We start from the raw sequence: 17778 nt of genomic DNA, 5'->3' as shown, positions 1-17778 counted from the left end.
GTTCAGTAACATGATGACTACTGATCTATGCATCCAGGAAGTCCATCTTAAACAAGATCACCCTGGTCACCTCAACTGAAGAGGTCCTCCTAGATAACCATTCTTTGGTGAGCCCCAAGCTATCCTCACTGGGTGTTCACTGCTCCCTGCTCTGATATTCCAGCTAAAAGTTTTATGCACGGACGATGAAGATAAACTCTGACCATCTGATGTAAGGGTCTAGCCAAAGGTTACTTCCTAAGGAATGGGTCCAACAGGAGAAGATGGAGAAGATGAATGCCCTCATACTCCAATAAACACAGAAGGTAGGCTTTGTTCAAGAATGATAAGGTGTTGGCAAAATGCCTTGGCATAGGAGGGTGTCAACTTTCTTTCCTCTCACTTGATGTGTTACCCCAAACAAGACTCTCTTTACTGAAACCTTTGTGAAATAGGAGGGTTGACTTGCTTGGTAACAACTTAAGTGTCTTATCTATTATCAGAGAGCAGAAAGAGGACCCTAGAGAATACTCACCTTGTTGCAGGTACAGAAGCTGGAAAAGTTTCTGATGAAGGGAGTGAAGAGGGTGCAGCGCTATGTAGGCCCCAGCCTGGGAGAGCATGGAAGGGGCCATATATAAGAAAATGAGTGAAAGAGAGATGAGATCATCTCTGTTGTGGGACTGTATCCACTGCAGTGCTATCCCTGTAGACCTCAAAAATTAATACTCCTAGGAAGGAGTGGGGCTTTGGGGAGCCACAGACGAATAAATAACCCAAGGCTTTAATGAACCCAATAATGATGCTTCACAACTCTGATGCTTTTGATTTTCTCAGAAAGTCTTGATATCTAACTCCTTACTTCACCTCTCATATTGTTCCGTGAAGGTGTTAGTAATTCCATTTATCTCAGAGGGCAGGGAAGTCCAGAAAGTTTATCTATCTATTCTTTTTCTTTCTTTCTTTTTAAAAAGTTTTTATTTAAATTCTGATTAGTTAATATACAATGCAGTATTAATTTCAGGTTTACAATATTCTGATTCAACACTTGTATACAATGCCCAGTGCTAAACACAACAAATGCACTCCTTAATCTCTATCACCTACTTAACCTATCCTCCCACCCATCTCCCCTTTAGTAACCATCCGTTCTCTATAGTTAAGAGTCTTTGCCTCTCTCTTCCCGCCCCCCCTGCTCATTTGTTTTGTTTCTTAAATTCCATAGATGAGTAAAATCATATATTTGTTTTTCACTGCCTGACTTATTTCACTTAATATAAGATTCTCTAGCTCCACATCATTGCAAATGGCAAGATTTTATTCTTTTTTATGGCTGAGTAATATTCATATATATGTTGTTGATTTTGGCCATTCTGACAAGTGTCAGTTGATGTTTCATTGTAGTTTTGATTTATATTTTCCTCATGATCACTAATGATGAGCAACTTTTCATGTGTCTGTTGGCCACTGGTATGTCTTCTTTGGAAAAATGTCTATTCATTGGCTAAAACTAACAAGTCAGGAAACAACAGGTGTTGGTAAGGATGCAGAGAAAGAGGAACCCTCTTACACTGTTGTTGGAAATGCAAACTGGTGTAGTGACTCTTGAAAACAGTATGGAGGTTCCTCAAAAAATTAAAAATAGAGCTACCCTATGACCCAGCAATTACACTGCTAGTTATTTATCCAAAGGATGCAAGCATAGGGATTCAAAGGGGCACATGCATGCCAATGTTTATAGCAGCAATGTCCACAATAGCCAAAATATGGGAAGAGCCCAGAAGCCCACTGACAGATGAATGGATAAAGATAGATATGTGTTGTGTGTGTGTGTGTGTGTGTGTGTGTGTGTGTGTGTGTGCACATGGGTACATATACACAATGGCATATTATTCAGCCATCAAAAAGAATGAAATCTTGCCATTTGCAATGATATGAATGGAACTAGAGGGTATTATGCTTAGCGAAATAAGTCAATCAGAGAAAGACAAATGCCAAATGATCTCACTCATGTAGAATTTAAGAAACAAAACAGATGAACATAGGGGAAAGGAAGGAAAAATAAAATAAGATGAAAACAGAGAAGGAGGCAAACCATAAGAGATGCTTAATTCTAGGAAACAAAATGATGGTTGCTGGAGGGGAGTTGTGGAGGGGGAAGAGATAATTGGAGATAAGGATTTAGTTTAGGACACTTAATATACAAAGAACACTGGGTGTTGTATGCAACTGATGAAATCACGAAATTCCACTCCTGTAGCTAATAATACAGTATGTGTTACCTAATTGAATTTGTTTTAAAAAGTCTATTCTTGTCTTCTGCTCATTTTTAATTGGATTATTCATTTTTTGAGTGTTGAGTTTCATAAGTTCTTTATATATTTTGGATACTAACCTTTATCAGATATGTTATTTGCAAATATCTTCCCATTCTGTAGGTTACCTTATAGTTTTGTTGATTATTTCCTTTGCTTATTCATGAGTTGCAAGTGTAGTTCAATATTCACAAATCAAGCAACATGATATGCCACATTAATAAAAGAAAGGATAAGAACCATATGATCATTTCAACAGATGCTCAAAAAGCATTTGACAAAGTACAAATTCCTTTATGATGAAAACCTCAACAAAGTAGGTTTAGAGGGCTCCATATAATAAAGGCTGTCCACAAGAAACCCATAGCTGATATCATCCTAAAAGGGGAAAAACCGAGAACTTTTCCTTTATGGTCAGGAACAAGACAGGGATGTCCACCACTTCTATTCAGCATAGTACAGGAAGTCCTAGCCACAGCAATCAGAAAACAAAAAGAAATGAAAGGCATCCAAATCAGTAAGGAAGAAGTAAAAAGAAGTATTTGCAGATGACATGATGCTCTAGAGAAAATCCAAAATACTCCACCAAATAATTGCTAGAACTGAGACACAAATTCAGTATAGTTGCAGGATATAAAATCAACACATAGCAATCTGTTGTATGTCTATAAACCAATGATGAGGCAGCAGAAAGAAAATTAAGGAATCAATCCCATTTAAAATTGCACCCAAAACTGTAATAATATACTTAGGAATAAGCCTAACCAAAGAAGTGAAAGTCCTGTACCCTGAAAACTATAGTACACTGATAAAAGAAGTTGAAAAGGACACAAAGAAATGGAAAGACATTCCATGGTCATGGATCAGAAGAACAAACATTGTTAAAATGTCTGTAATATCCAAAGCAATCTATACATTTAAGGCATTCCCTATCAAAATACCAACAGCATTTTTCACAGAGCTAGAGCAAATAAACCTAAAATTTGTAAGGAATCAAAAAGACCCCAAATAGCAAAAGCAACTTGGAAAAAGAAAAGCAAAGCTGGAGGCATCACACTTCTGGACTTCAAGTTATACTACAAAGCTGTAATGATCAAGACAGTATGGTTCTGGCACAAAAATAGACACATCGATCAATGGAACAGAATAGAAAAACCCAGAAATAAACTCACAACTCCAGGGTCAATTAATCTTTGAGAAAGCAAAGAAGATCCAATGGGAAAGGGACAGTTTTTCAACAAATGGTGTTGGGAAAACTGGACAGCAACATGCAATAGAATGAAACTGAACCACTTTCTTACACCATACACCTTATGTTTTTTGATTGGAACATTCAGCCCATTTACATTCAAAGTAATTATCAGTAGATGTGTATTTATTGCCATTTTACTACTTGTTTTGTAATTGTTTCTGGAAATTTTCCCTGATTCTTTCATCTCTGTCACTTTTGGCCTCTCCGTTTCACTCAGAGTCCCCTTTAATATTTCTTGCAGGGCTGGTTTATGATCATGAACTCCTTTAGTTTTTGTTTGTCTTATGTCTCTCTTATGCTGAATGATAGCCTTGCTGGATAGAGTATTCTTGGCTACATGTTTTTTCTATTCAGCAGTTTGAATATATCATGCCACTCTCTTCTGTTGTGAAATCTCCTGCTGGCCTTATGGGTTTTCCCCTGTAAGTTCAGGATTTCTTTTGTCTTGTTGCTTTTATAAATTTTTTTCTTTATCCTGATATTTCACAAATTTAATTGCAATATGTGCTGGTCTGCTTTTGTTGACATTCGTGGGAGTTTATGTGTCTCCTGGATCTGGATGTCTGTTTCCTTCCCCAGATTACAGAAGTTTTCTGTTCTTATTTCTTCAAATAAGATTTCTGTCCCCTTTTCTCTCTCTTGTACTTCTGGGACTCCTATAATACAAATATTACTACGTTTGATGGAGTCACTGAATTCCCTAAGTCTATTCTTGTGTCCCATAATTCTTCTTTCATTCAGCTGCATTATTTTCCATTATTTTGTCTTCTCGGTCACTAATTTGTTCCTCTGCTTCTTTTAGTCTGCTGTTCATTGCATCAAACCTTTTTTTTTCAATCTCATTTATTGCACTTTTTATTCCTGGCTGATTCTTTTTCTACTCTTTAATCTGTGGTCAGGGTTTCACTGATGTCTTCTATTCTTTTCTCAAGCCCAGTGAGTATCCTTATGATTGTTACTTTAAATTCTCCATCAGGCATGTTACTTACCTCTGTTTTGCTTAGCTCTCTGACCTTATCTTGTTCTTTCATATGGGATAAAGTCCTCTGTCTTGCCACTTTGTTTCTGCCTTCTTCTTTGTATTAGAAAAGTCACCAAAATATCTCCTGCTCCTCAAAGTAATGGTCTTTTGAAGAAGTGATCATGTAGTTCCCTGGTCCTGGTGCTTTGGGGAGTGTCTCTTGATGAGGGAACAGAAGGCTGGCTGAGGACAAAGCAAAAGCTGACAGCCTCCAACCTTCCCCCACCCCCACTCCTGGGTGGGACATATGTGACATTCTTTAGGAATCTCCCACCCACCTTAATGTTAATACCTCGCTAGAGGGGAAAAATGACCTTGACAATGGCAAAGTCTCTGGTATCTTGTAGGTTCTCTTTAGCATATGAAAATTCTATTAACATCTCCCTTTTCCTTACTTGCCCCACCTCCATGGTACATAACCTGCCACCCCTCACATCCCTGGGGATAGCGGCTCTTTCTGCCCATGGGTCCTGTCCCCATGTTTTAATAAAACACTGTTTTGCACCAAAGATGTCTCAAGAACTCTTTCTTGGTCATCAGCTCCTGACCTCACCCCACCGAACCTCACCCCACTGAACCTCACTTATATTCTAAAACTTCATTATCTCCCATGTGTGCTGTGTGTGTTCTGATGTTATGTTATGGCTGTTCTATCCTTCAGGCCAGTAATCTGCAGAGGCTCTCCTTGCCTGTAGTGGCAGTGTTTGGTCCCTGGCCTGAAAACGGCAACTTTTAATTAGGTGTGTTCTGGTCGGCTTGTGAAATGAGACCTAACAAGACTTCTACCAGAATTGATGCCTTGCAGAACTCTCTGGCCAGGAGACATGCTGGGGGGCAGGGGCTTCTGTTGGTCTTCTGGGGGAGGATCTTGCCATGCTGGGACTGAGGCAGGCATGACTGAGAAGGGCAGGCAGTCCCACCAGAGTGCAGGGGAGTGGTGTTTGGTATTTGCAAGATAGGCAGCCAGTATGGGCGCTCTGCTGCTTCCTGAAGGTGGCTCTGTGTTTATGTTTATGCTCTTCAGATCACTGTTTCCATGCTCTCTGCCCCTGAGCTGTTTCCTTGTCTTCTCTCCAGGAATAGTCTACTGCCCTCTGGGCTCTACCCCCAGCCAAGTCCACTGACCTTTAAAGCTTCAGACGTTAAGGTCCCAGTGATTATAAGAGCTCATGAGATGCAGTCCCTCTCCTTTTCCAAGCCAGTGGTTTTGGGGAAACATTCTCCTTACGTATCCTTCTGTGTGCTCCTTTCTCTCACTCTTCTCTATGATCATGGCCCCCTCCCCTCTGGAGCACCCATGATTTTTTTCTCCCCTAAACCATGTCTCTGCACTTCCTACCTTCTTTGATGTGGTCTCTTCCCTCCCTTTAGTTGTGGAATTTGTTCTGTTAGTCTTCAGGTCAATTTCTGGATTATTTAGGATGATTTGTTAATTATCTAGTTGTGTTCACGGAATGAGGGGGGCCTAGGTCCACCTACTCCACCCCCATCTTCCTCTCCAATCCCTAGAATGTGTATTTGTCTTTTCAATGTCACCCATGAAACTGTGGTGGAGCTGGGACTTAACCAGAGTCCAGCCTGAGTGCCTTGCTTTCCCAGATTCCAGAATAGAGCTCTGAGCAGAGAGCAGCCAACCCCCAGACTTGACTCGGCCTGGGGATAAGAGGAGGAAAAATGAAGGGGGGAAATGGAAGAAGCCTTCTGCAAACCCCATTTCCTAATAAGTCCTCAGGAATGAAATGCTGCCCATCTTAAGGGCACTGGGATTGCATTATGGGGGTATTGTTATGCCCAAGTTTTCGCATCTGAGAGACCACCAAGGAGCCAAGCACCGACGCAATCACATGAGGCTTAATTTGACAAGCTTAAGCTTGGGCCCAAGTATACCTGGCACAGCGGAGTAGGGACTTGGACCCTGAACCAGATTACAGTCAGAGTTTTTAAAGGAAGAGTAGGGGTGGACTCGGTGGTGAGTGAGGACAAAGGGGATTAGGGATGGCGTAAGTCTCTAAGGAATTTTGGAAGCAAGGTCTCCAGGACCTTGCAGGGCTAGCTATTGTTGGGAGGAAGGTTATTTATTACCAATAATAAAAATCTTCTTGTGAGACCCTTTAGATGTATATCAGTGGGCCATACACTTGGGAATGATTCTCGACACTATCTTAGAGGTTTAGAGATAAAGGAATTGTTAAAGTAGACTTACAGGATCCTGGTTAGACCTGTTGGGGTAGGGGGTTGGTTAGGCTAGGATTGTCCTTAGCAAAATCTCAAGGTGAGGGCAGTTAAGTCCCCAGGGGAGAGCCCCCCTGTCTGTTTCAAGGGCTTGTCAGTAGGTAAGGAATTTTAATGATTTTCTTCTGCCTCTGTTTCCCACATCAGCTAAGCTTGAGGTGGGATGGCCTTAATTTTCTCCATCTCTGCAGGTACCATAATGATTCTGGAAGTGGCAGTAGAACTGAGTTGTGTTAGGAAGAACCATGGGGTCCCAGGGTCTCCCACTCTTGGTTTTAGGTCAGATCCTTAGAAACCAAGGATCCAATGATAAGATTAACAAACAGAAAATGTGGAGAGGTTGTTTAGCCCTCCCTCAGGGCCCTACTGCCTGTTCAAGCAGTGACTGCCCATCATAATGGAGACCTTGCTTGCTAAAAACTGCTACTCACAGTATGACTCTCTGCCTCAAAAAGCTGCACCTGACTGCCCTACAAGGTATCAGAGCATATGTTAAAGGTGTTGTAATTAAGACTATGTCCTCCTTGAACAAAATTAGAGAAATGGACCAAAAGGGTGAATTAGGGAGCCTGAAAATAATATGTAGAAATTTGATATGTGACATAGGAAGCCTATAGAGCAGTATGAAAAAGACGAACCTTCCAGTAAACAGTGAAATAGAGAAAAAAAGATAACATGATGTCTTTCTCCCTCCACACAGAAAAATCAGCTTCAGGTGCATGAGGAACTTACATTGTAGAGTCAAATTGTTAAGTCTTAAGAATAGTTTACGGGATATCTTCATGATCCTCTAGGAGCTCAGTCATTCTTAAAGCAGTCCAAAAAACATCGATCATTAAAAAAGACCAAGATTTGCCTACATTAAAATTTTAAACCTCTACTCAACACAGGAAAAAATTTTTAAGTGAAAAGACAGCTACAAATTAGAAGAGATTTGTAGCACATAGAGTTACTCTGAAGAATCCAAGACATATTGAGAACTTCTACAACTAGTGCAAAAATAAAAGGGACACAAGAGATAATAGACAAAAGTTAGGATTTCACAGGAAACACAAATGGCCAATGAAATTAGGAAAGGAATCTCAGTCCTATTGGTTATCTAGCAAATGCAAATGAGAAGCACACTGGAGACACCATTTCATACTCACTATATTGGTCCAAATGAATAAGTGAGATAATAGCCAGTTTTGATGAAAATATAGCACAACATGGGCGCCTGGGTGGCTCAGTGGGTTAAAGCCTCTGCCTTCAGCTCAAGTCACGATCCCAGGATTCTGGGATTCTAGCCCCGCATCAGGCTTTCTGCTCTGCAGGGAGTCTGCTTCCTCCTCTCTCTCTGCCTGCCTCTCTGCCTACTTGTGATCTCTGTCAAATAAATAAATAAAATCTTAAAAAAATATAGCACAACAAAAATTCTTATACACTGCTGGTAAGATTATAAAATGGTACAATCATTTTGGAAAATAATTTTATTTTATCCTTTAAATCTGAAAATACACAAATTCCATTCCTAATTGGAGACCCTAGAGAAATTCTTGCATTTGTGCACCAGGAGATGAGTACAGTGTTCACAGAAGCAAAATGCCTTCAAACAAAATACGAATGAATTGTGGTATCGTCACATCACGCAGTGCTATACATCCGTAAAAAAACAAATGAGCAACAGTTGTTGGCACTCACTATCAGAGAACTACACAAACACATTGAGTGAAATAAACAAGTCAAAGGAAGAATAACTATTGAGTGATCTCATTTACATAAAGACTAAATATGTTAAAAACTTAATATTTTGCTTAGAGAATCATATATATGTAACAAAAAGATTTTAAGTGGATTTTTTTTTTCAGAATAATGTTACCTGAGTAAGGAGATAAAGGATTAGGATTAAGGAGGGTCACACAGGAGTCTTCAAAGGCAATGGAATGTTCTATTTCATAAATTGTGTAGTAGGTAGGATATTCACTTTATTGCTTTATTCTTTTTTTTAAAGTCAGTTTTGTTGTGGTATGACTTACAAACAGTAAAATTTACCTTTTATAGGTGTCTATGAGTTTTGACCAATGAATACAGTTGTATACATCACCACCATCAAGATATAGAATAGTTCTATCACTCCAAAAATCCCCTCATGTCCCTTTGTAGTCAATCCTATTTGCCCTCTCCATCCCCCTAGAAATCACTGATGTGTCTCCATCACCATAGTTGTCTTTTTTTAGAATGTCATATAAAGGTAATCATACAACCTTTTGCATCTTTTTTTTTTGCATAAAAAAGAGCTGTAAACAAATGTTGAACTCATGTTACTGATATGCATGCTGAATTATTTAGGGAGAGGTGTACTCATGCCTATAATTTTATTTGAAATGCATCAAAGAGTAAGATGAAATGATAGAAAGAGGGAAGGACAGTTGGATAAATATGTGATAAAACAAGTACAGTAAAATTATAATGGTAAAATTGAGATGATGGGGACATGGGTGTTCACTGTATAACTATTTGAACTTTATGTTTGAAAAATGTTAGGGGAAACAGTCTATTATTGAATAGAGAGCTTGGTAAAATACCTTCTTATCAAATATGTCAATCTTCATAACCTTTGAAACCATTTCTAGGAATCTGATCTAAATGTAGTAGAACCATGTGTATGAAGAGAAATTTTAAATACAGTAATTTAAATCCCTACCAATAAAGGAATAATCAAGAAAGCTTTTTATTTATTACTTCTTTATTGAAATGCTCTCTTCCTTGGATCCAGTGTGAGTCTGGAGGTGATGGAAGGGAAAATGGCACAAGAAGGTGAGCTTACTTTGATATTCAACCCCTTGGCTTTGGACTTGGGCATAGCAACTCTCTCTGCCCTCTTCCAGGAGGTTCTGCTATCCCTCATGCAAGCTGACCACAGCAGGCCTCCTGGAACCTTAGTTCTTAGGTGAAATAACTCATTCTCAAGCTGAGAAGACCACTGCATATGCAATATTATCATACTGTTGTTTTATTTATGAAACACATTAAAAATAAAACTAATGGGCAAAGTATTATTAATCAAATAAAAAAATTAAAAACAGATTAAAAAATTTTTTTAAAGATTTTATTTATTTGAGAGAGAGAGAGAGAGAGAGTGCACAAGTAGACAGAGCAGCAGGCAGAGAGAGGGAGGACCAGACTCCCCTCTGAGCAGGGAGCTTGATGTGGGGCTTGATCCCAGGATCCTGAGATCATGACCTGAGCCAAAGGCAGACACAACCAACTGAGCCAATCAGGCACCCTTAAAAACAGATTTTGTAGACTTTTTCAGCTCTGTGGCAAACTGAAGTCTGGAGATTATAGTAAGGTTATTCTATTGCGTAAACACGATTTCACTATTATCTTAACTAAAAATGATGCAACTGTCATCAGTAGCAGCTGTACAAGCATCATCATTAAGTCCCAAAAGAAATTAAATGGTCTAAACACTCAAGCAAATTTGCTTCCTTTCTACCGGGTGATCTTTATTACATGAGGGTTTTGAATCGCCATATGTTTACATAATTAGTGTTCTTTTCTTTTCCTTCATAGTTAATGGAATTGAAAAACCTATGCTAACAAATAAGTCAATAGATCTGGAAGCCAATGAAAACTCTCAAAACAAAGATATAAGCAAGAAGTATGAACCATATTGGTGGGGGATATGAAGAATACATGTTTCCCCTGCCCCTTATATAAAAGATAAATAGTTCTGTAATTTGTACTTTTGTCATAAAGTAACAAGGAATCTAGTCTTGAGAATGTAGAATATCAATGGATGAGGAAAAGATCTTTTCACAAACTGGAGGTAGAAACTATTTAGAACACAGGACAAACATCAGAGAGAAACAGTTTGGTTGCATTATTATTTATAAAAGTGGAAAGTTGGAAACTAAATATCCAGCAGTTAGGTAGATTTTGGCAAATGCAAATGATAGAATATTAGAAAGACATTATAAAAATTAATTAAATAAAGCTCAAATACAGATAATTTTTTAAAAGCTGAAAAATAAATAATCCAGTCAAGAAATGGGCAGAAGACATGAACAGACACTTCAACAAAGAAGACATACAAGTGGTTAACAGACACATGAAAAGAAGTTCAACATCACTAGCCATCAGGGAGATACAGATCAAAACCACAATGAGATACCATTACGCCAGCTAGAATGGCCAAAATGAACAAGACAGGAAAAAATAAGTGTTGGCAAGGACGTGGAGAAAGGGGAACCCTTTTACACTGTTGATGGGAATGCAAGCTGGTACAACCACACTGGAAAACAGTATGGAGGTGCAATAATAGGTTCCCTTTAAGCTCTATAACCTGCAGTTCCCCTTCCATGGACAGCTGTCAACAGAGATCCTAAGTTATCCTAATGCCCTGCCTATTCTTCCTTGACTTATGACGGCCTTGAATCACTACAAAGCTGCTCAACTGACCCTGCAAAGAGTTTCTCCCAGACTTGTTAATTAAATCCATGGGTAAAATTCTAAATTTTACACCTGAAACTAATTTTGCCATATATGTTAACTAACCATAATTTAAATTAAAAATTGACATTAATAAAGAAAACCAGTGGGAAAGCTTTCTTACTGAACAGGAATTGTTAAAAATTAAGTTGTACTTGATGCCTAAAGCCACTTTCAGGAGTTAGCAAAAGTAGGGCAGTATTGGTCTAAAAGATATCACAAATCTTTTTCTTTCCTTATGATATTGGGGGCCTTAAGGTTGGAAAACATTTTGGATCAGGATGCTACAGGATCTGGATTATCTGGAAACAGGAAAAGGGCAAGTCATTCATTTGAGACTAGAAGAGAGGCTGAGTTTGAGAATGGTTAATGTGAGCTATGTTGAGAGATGTGATGTGACCTTGTGAGATAAAGGAGGCCCAGGGATGCTGCTCCAGGGATAAGAAAGGAGCAAATCCTGCCCAGGCTCCACCCTCCTCTCAGCCCCAGGCTGCAGGTAAGGCTAGGAAGTCACAAGTCACAGCTCTTCCCCTCCCAAGAAGATGGGCTGGACTAAACCAGAAACCCAAAGTCCCAACTCCATCCCCAACACTGTATGTGATCTTTGCCACACTTTACAGCTTTCTGAAATTCATTTTAACTCCATAAAATGTTGATAACAGGGCAGACACATAGTGCATAAATTAATGAAGGGAAAGATATCACTAAAATGGAGTGTTGAAGTCAGCTCTCACTCTGTACCACTCTGCCTCAATTGTATGAAAACCTATCAATTATAGATCTTAACAGAAGAATTCTCAAGGGAAAAGAATCATCAATTTCAGGTCCCAAAAGAGAAAGATGTACATTTCATTATGGTAGATCACCCTTAACTCTTGCTTTTCTCCAAGGGACAACTCCTCCCAACTTCCTCCTTCTTCATTAAGTAACATTCCTCTCTTTTGTTTGTTGGGTGAGCCTATGGTTTTGTTTTTGTTTTTGTTTTTGTTTTTGTTTTGCCATAGCTTGCTTGTTCCAAGCAGCAGTTATCTGCTATTCCTGAATAAACCTATTTTTGCTGGTGAAAATAACTGACTTTTATTTGTAAGGTCAACAGTAGTAGGTGCTAAAAAACTTTTTTGTTAAATAAATGAATGGCTTTTGCCATATCCATGAAGGTCCTACTTGGAAACATGTTGAGGAAGAACAAAACGTTTTAACGGTTCTAGAGGTTGTATGTCATATAGCATCATATGGCTTTGGCTCTCCCTGGAAGTTGTTGATTTCTGAGGCCTTGAGGGGTAACAATGGAGTGGAAAAAATTCCCAATGTGAAAATGATGTCAGCTGAATTGTCCTTCTCTGTCCTTTATAAGCCACTGTCTTTGTGAGGGCCTCTGGGCTGGCTGACTCTCCCTCCTCTTCAGTCCAGAGATGCCTGTCCCCCTGACTGGGTGAGTGCTATCCCAAGACCCCTCACTGCACTCTCATCTTAGTTTCCATACCAAAAATGGCTTCTCTCTTTCTCCAAAATGTCAAGTGGGACTTGGGTGTTTGAAAGTGAGGGGTTAGAGAGAGAAAGCATCAATGATGACTAAGGTGTCCAGCCTTGTTACTGGGAGGATGGCAAAGCTGTTACCAAAATGTTGAAGTCAAGAGTGGATTAAGAAAGGAGACCAATTCAGATCTGGAGAGATTGACTTGAGGTGATACTCTGGACAAGTTGTTCATGTGAACTTGACATTATTCTTGTGAACTTGACATTATTCTCAAATTAATCATCAGCAAATGCATTCCTCTGCTCATGCCTTTTGCCCTGGAGATCCAACTCCAGAGTTTTCCTGTTCAGGATGACTTAAACATCTTTCCTTCAGCCAGAGGTTGAGACAGATCACTGTGCATTTTATTAGGGTGACCACTCTGGGGAAAGGCAAGGATTATCCAGCTGATCATGTGGCTGGGCCAGTCATGGCTCCATAACAGACTTTGCCCTTATCTGGTCATCAGGTCCATGATAGTATGTGTGTTGGATGATGTGAAACTAGAGCCAGGAGACAGAAAGGCCAGAAGCTAAGTGATGGTGGAATTGGAAGCAGAGGGAATTTAGAGGCTAGATATCTGCTTGTTTTTCTTCATGAGAGAGCTCAACTAGGTATCCATGCTACCACCTGGGAGCTTAAGCCTACAAATTCTCACCCCGCTCAAAAATTATTTATTTATTTATTTATTTTTTACATTGTTCTCACTCAGTTAAAGGTCAGTACTTTGGAGCCCAAATTTCCCAAATCCTAATGGAGAAATGCAATATAATCTCATGGTTTAGAAAATCTACAAGGCTGGTAGCCACCAACTGTGGAGTTGGAAATGTCCTCAATGATATCTTCTCATTTCATTTCATTGTTTTCATTTCACTTTTTCTGATGAGTCCAGGCCAAGGTTCAGCTTCACAAGTTAATCTCTTAATCTCTGGGCAACAACAAGCTCTCACTACAGTCGTTACACATGATGACCTGTGTATGTGGAGATCGTGGGGACACAGATTGGGGAACATGCCTTTCCATCCACTTCCCTTCAAGCCTCTATTTCATCCCGTGGGATCTCTCATACCCAAATTATAGCCATGCCACCATCTGCAGGCAAGGAGCTTTCTTCTCGAAACTTTGGTCTCAAGAAAGTCATCTTTCTCTTTAACTTTCAAAGATTACATTTGTTCCTCATTTATGTCCATTCATCTAGTTCCGTTTGAGTCTGTCGAATGTTACTGTTCTTACCCATTAAGTGTCAAGTTTATCAAGTTTCTTCCATTATGTAACAATCTATAATTTTCTGTTAAATCTTGTGTTCCTGAATCCTGTCTGTCTCCCGGATGTTGCTGCACTTGGTGGTTGCCATCAGGCTCTCATTCTCCTTTGACCACCATTAGCACCTCCTAGTTTTGCTCAGTTCTACTGCTGGTGGAAGAAAGCCATGGATCCGGGGGTTTCAGGAGATCATTCCATCGTCACTGAGTTTCTGTTACTGGGCCTAACATAGACTCTAGCTCTACATCCCATCCTTGTCATCATCTTCCTTCTTGCTTATGTAGCTACTGACTGTCTGGGGCAACATCAGCATCCTGGCTGCCAGCCTCACTGAACCCAAATTCCACAACCCCATGTACTTCTTTCTGGGGAACGTGTCCCTGCTGGATGTCGGATGCATCTGTGTCACTGTCCCTGCCATGCTGAGGTGCTGCATGTCCAAAAACAGAAGCATTCCCTACATGGCCTGCCTCTCCCAGCTTTTCTGCTTCCACCCCCTGGCAGGAGCGGACTGCTTCCTGCTGACAGTCATGGCCTCTGACCTCTACCTGGCTATCTGCCAGCCCCTCACCTAGAGCACCCACATGAGCTGGGGAATCCAGCAAGCGCTGGCTTGTGGGCATGTCATGTGTCCTTTCCTTCACCAATGCACTGACCCAAAGTGTTGCCTATCCACTCTTAACTTCTGTGACCCCCCCATGTGATCAATCACTTCTATTGTGACCTTCCACAGCTCTTCTGGCTCTCCTGCTCCAGCACCCAACTCAACAAGCTGCTGCTTTTTGTAGCAATAACCTTCATGGGGGTCCCCTTGGTCTTCATCACTGGGTCCTATGCACATGTGGCAGCGGCAGCCCTAGGAATCAGCTCTGCTGAGGGCAGAAAGAAAGCTTTCTCCACATGTGGCTTCCATCTCAGCATGGTGGGCATATTCTATGGGATAGATGTCTTCAACTACATGAGGCTGGGCTCAGTGGAGGCCTCAGACAAGGACAAAGGCATTGGCATTCTCATTGCTGTCATCAGCACCATGCTGAACCTACTCATTTACAGCCTCTGGAACCCCGATGTGCAGGGGGCCCTGCAGCAGGTTTTCACAGGCAGACAGTCTTCAGAGTGAGATCCCTCCTCTGGCCTTAATGAATGTCATGGCTCTTTGTCTTTGCAGCTTCCAAAAGGTATTGTGATGAATGTAAATGGGAAATGAATATGATGAAATGGGGTTAAAGACTGGCTTAGGAAGGAGCTCACAATAAAGATGACAATAGCTATCACTTATGATATACGACAGGCCTTGTTCTAAGTGACTGACATCTACTAACTCATTTAATCCTCATAACAACTTTATGAGGTAGATACAGATTTACAAATTACAGATTAGGAAACTGAACCTCAGAGAGGTTAAGTAATTTGCCAAAAGTCACACAGCTAATGAACAGCAGAGCTGGGATTTAAACCCAGGCAGGCTAAATCTTTACTGCATCTTATTTCAAGGAGGAAGGATATCTGTAAGGTGCGTGCGTGTGTGTGTGTGTGTGTGTGTGTGTGTGTGTGTGTGGTGCGGGGGAATGGATAACAAAAAGAATTAAAAAGTAAAGGAAAATCAGGGATGCCTGGGTGGCTCAGTCATTTAAGCATCTGCCTTCAGCTTGGGTCATGGTCCCAGGGTCCTGGGAGGCTGCTTCTCCCTCTTCCTGCCACTTCCCCTGCTTGTACTCTCTCTCTCTCTCTGACAAATAAATAAATTTAAAAAAGAGAGAGAGAGAGAAAAGGAAAATCAGTTCTATAGGGAAAAAGTTATTTAAATAAAACAGTAATAGGAATTAAGAAATTTTTGTTCCTTTGACAAATTTATAGTTTGTTCCAGAGCAGCTGATAGAGGCCAAAGGAATTGCTGGGAAGTCAATTTCAACAAATAAATTAACAAAAAGAAAACAATTTAAAAAAATCAAGTCTGAGGAAATAGGCCCTGTTTAGAAATATCAGAGAGGTGAGGTAGAATATTTTCATCTTCATTTCAACAATACAAAAATTATGTGTAATGGAGAAAGAAGTTCAGCTCATTTGGAAAAATCTTCCCGGCTGAATGGAATCTTCATCATCTCTGATATAAACCCGAAACCAAGCCTTTCTTTCTGTATTGCTTTAAGGGGGAATGCACTTCATTTATTTAATTTACACCTTTAAACAGCTTTTTCCATAATACAATAAAAACACATGATTATTAAAAAAATTAGAAAGTTCAAAAAGAACAAAATTAAATTTACCCTTAAGTTTGACATTTGGAGATAATCATTATGGACATTAAACATATGATTGTTTAAAAAATTTTCATACTTAACATATATTTGCCAAAGTAAACTTATTCTATACTTAATGTCTATAATCTGCTTTTTTCAGAATAATGTAAAGGAACATCTTTTCATGATAATAAATACAGATCTTCCTCATCTTTTTCTATGGTTGCATAATATTCCTTTGACTTAGTGTTTTGTATTCTTGGGGTAAATACCTAGTATTGTGATTGCTGGATCCTAGGATAGTTATATTTTTAACTTTTTGAGGACCTTCCATACTGTTTTCCACAGTGGCTTCCCCAGTTTGCATTTTCACCAACAGTGCAAGAGGGTTCTTTTTTCTCCACATCCTTGCCAACACCTGTTTCTTGTGTTGTTGATTTTAGCCATTCTGACAGGTGTGAGGTGATATCTCATTATAGTTTTGATTTGTACTTCCCTGATGGTAAGTGATGATAAGCATCTTTTCATGTGTCTGTTGGCTATCTGGGTGTTGTCTTTGGAGAAATGTCTGTTCATGTCATCTGCCATTTGTAAGTTGGATTATTTATTTTTTGGGTATTGAGTTTTATAAATTCTTTATGTATTTTGGATACTAACCCTTTATCAGACATGTCATTTGCAAATATCTTTTCCCATTCTGTACATTGATTTTAGTTTTGTCCATTGTTTCCTTTGCTGTGCAGAAGCTTTTTATTTTGATGTTTTATTTTAGTTTATTTTGCTTTTTCCCCCTAGCCTCAGGAGATATATCTAGTAAGAAGTTCCTATGGCCGATGTCAAAGAGGTTGTTGCCTGTGCTCTCTTCTAGTATTTTTATGGTTTCAGGTCTCACATTTATGTCTTTAATCCATTTTAAATTTATATTTGTGTATGGCATACGACAGTGGCCCAGTTTTATTTTGTTGCCTGTTGCTGTTCTGTTTTTCCAACACCATTTGTTGAAAAGACAGTGTTTTCCCATCTGTTATTCTTCCCTGCTTTGCCAAAGATTAATTGGCCATATACTTTTGAGTCTATTTCTGGTTTTTCTATTTTGTTCCATTGATCTATGTCTCTATTTTTGTGCCAGTGCCATGCTGTTTTGATTACTATAGCTTCGTAATAGAACTTCAAGTCCAGAAATGTGATGCTTCCTGCTTTGCTTTTCTTTTTCAAGTTTCCATTGGCTATTCAGAGTCTTTTGTGGTTCCATACAAATTTTAGAATTGTTTGTTCTTGTTCTGTGAAAAATGCTGTTGGTATTTTGATAGGGATTGCAGTAAATGTGTGATTGATAGGATTGATAGGGATTGCATTAAATGTGTAGATTGCTTTTAACAATATTCTTCTGATCCATGAGCATGAAACGTCTTTCCATTTTTAAAAATATCTTCTCTAATTTTTTTATTAGTATTTTATAGTTTTCAAGGAACAAAACTTTCACCTCT

The 17778-nt window shown here is 39.4% G+C and overlaps 1 pseudogene; it reads left to right on the top strand.

The window, feature by feature from the left end:
* Nucleotides 1-14217: 14217 nt before the first annotated feature.
* On the top strand, nucleotides 14218-15171 carry LOC116860644 (annotated as a pseudogene).
* Nucleotides 15172-17778: the final 2607 nt, after the last annotated feature.

The sequence above is a fragment of the Lontra canadensis genome, unplaced genomic scaffold (assembly GCF_010015895.1).
Source record: "Lontra canadensis isolate GAN:19392208 unplaced genomic scaffold, GSC_riverotter_1.0 scaffold180, whole genome shotgun sequence".
In the NCBI taxonomy this organism is placed as follows: Eukaryota; Metazoa; Chordata; class Mammalia; order Carnivora; family Mustelidae; genus Lontra; species Lontra canadensis.
This window is presented reverse-complemented; position numbering and strand designations above follow the sequence as displayed.